Source organism: Rutidosis leptorrhynchoides, chromosome 5 (assembly GCF_046630445.1).
Source record: "Rutidosis leptorrhynchoides isolate AG116_Rl617_1_P2 chromosome 5, CSIRO_AGI_Rlap_v1, whole genome shotgun sequence".
NCBI classification, from domain to species: domain Eukaryota; kingdom Viridiplantae; phylum Streptophyta; class Magnoliopsida; order Asterales; family Asteraceae; genus Rutidosis; species Rutidosis leptorrhynchoides.
Genome location: NC_092337.1, coordinates 100903294 through 100905807, shown reverse-complemented (window position 1 = coordinate 100905807; position 2514 = coordinate 100903294).

Below are 2514 nucleotides of genomic sequence, written 5' to 3'. Positions count from 1 at the left end.
TAGATTGTCTGTTTTCGTGTAGTTCTCGAAAATGGAACCCGAATGGTCTTTCCCTAGCAGACCCTAAAGAACTAGTCTTCTCCCCCCATTCTGAATTTTTATTTTTTTTAGGTTTTTACAAAATGAAGACTGCCTGTGAACTAAACCATGGTCTAATGCTACACGCTTTGATCACTAAACGTAATAATTACATACTACCGAGTGAATTAGTATCAGTAATCAGAGAAAGAATGGACGGAGTTAGAAAAGAATCCAGATGCGAAGATAATAAGTTACAATTTGGTAAAGGAAAATCAAAATCCGCAGCGAAAAGAAGAGCACGACACCTAGAACGATGTCACAAATGCGGAAAATGGTCACATGGAGGTAAATGTTCAAATAATCAAACCTATTCAAATACCGAATTTGTTACTTTATGCACAGACGGACCGCTCATATGTTCAGAAGAAAAGACACTGAATGCTCGAGGTTACGCCTATGTAGCCATGGAAAACCAATTAAACCGACTATCTTATGAATGGGATAGATCATATAACTAAGAAATCTATTTCACAGGTATGTCTGTACAGTTTTTATTTTTATTTTTATTTTTAACCTTTTGATAATAAACGCTAATTTGTTCGCTAAAAAGTATTAAATTGGTATTGAATAAAATTAGGTTTGGCGACCGAAATTATTGATATCATTCAAAAATTTATTACATCACTGTGAAATTTAACGTTTATTAGTAAGGTATAAATATCTTTAATCAATCAACCCAAAATATTTCAAAAAAATTCGTCATGAGTTAAATTAGGTTTTGGAACCGAAATTACTTTACCGAAAAGAGGGGCGCATATTTTTGATAATATTTGATTGATTAAAGTGGGATAAAAAGCCAAAAAGATTTTAAATTTTATTTTTACCATGTTTTTAAAATTAATATTTAAATCTTAAATTAATATTGTAAACTTTGTAAAAACAATATATTTAAAATTGTAAATATTTGAAAAATTAATATAAGTTTGGTATGAATTTATAATATGAATTTTTAAATTAAGATTGGTGTGAACTTTTAATTTTTAAAATATGAATTTTTAATTTTATGCATTTCAAATTTTAAGTTTGGTGTGAATTTTTAATATTAATTTTGAATTTCATATTTAAGTTGTGTGAATTTAAAAACAAAAATTTACTTTATCTCATTAAGTTAAGAATATGATTTTTAAAATTCGTCGTAAGTTGAAGACTAGGTCTTTGAACCGAAATTGCTTTACCCGAGAGAGGGACGAGAACTTTTATTATCATTATTTTTAATCTCATTGAATTAAAGTATGCCAAAAACATTAAAAAATCCAAAAATCTTAGCTTTTAAAACAATCGCTACAAAAAGACAAATTTTAAAATTTTGTCGAGGGACGGACTAGGACATCGATCCGAAACGACCTCGTCCTAAATAACAAGGGAAACAAAATTTTAAAATTAATTACTTAATTGTTTTAATAAGTTAAAGTTTATAAAAAAAAAAAAAAAAAATTACCAAACTCCGCGACTCGCGGAGTTTGGAGCTTTAATCTCCGCGACTCGCGGAGGGGTCGAAAAATCAGAAAAAAATATAAACACCCGAACTGATCAGTCCCAACACAGAAAAAAAAAAAACTGCGAAAACCTGCGCGAAAAACTCGAAAAATACACCCCAAAATCACAATTTTTAACCGTTAATCATCAAATCTTTTGCTAAAATCATGTTGAGAAGGATGCTATCTAAGAATTACTCAAGAAAAACGGTAAATTTCTACACCTAAACACCATTTAATCCGAAATTTGGTGTTCTTGAGCAATTTTTTCCCCAATTTGATTTTGATGCTTTTTAGTGTAATTAGGCTTAAATTGTTTATGTATTATGCTTGTATAACCTAGATTGATGCTGTTTAACATGATTAGAAGCCTTAAACTTTAAATTTTGAGTAATCTAGGGTTTGTGTTCTTGAGCAAATTTGGGGCTTTTTGATATAAACAGGTTATGGCCGATTTTTGTCATGAATTGTTGCTAAATTGAGTAGTGTAACATGTCTAGGTAGTTAAATGATCCAAACTTTGAGCCTAAACATGGTTTTGAGAATTAAATATTAATTTTTCAAGTCTAAAATTCATGAACTTGATTTTTGAAAGATAATGCCATTTGAAACTTGTTTAATTGCTAGTAATGATTATTTTGACATGTTATTTGAGTTGAATGCTTATGAACTTGGCGAACATTTTCGTATATGCTTATTTGAAAAAGTGTAGATTTGATAAAAATGTGAAAATGAGCTTAAGTTTGATATAAATTGATAATGTCATTGTAATTATTTTGATTGATGATTTTGCTGACACTAATGCATATTTGGATGCACAAAAATTGTGTTTGATGTGTTTTGCAGAATGAAAGGGGTGAATCTTCATCCCAAGCCCGCAATGCTCCTGCTAAGAATTTGGAACAACAGGAGGTGGATAACTACTACAAGCAGGATATACCTCATCCAGTCATGACCT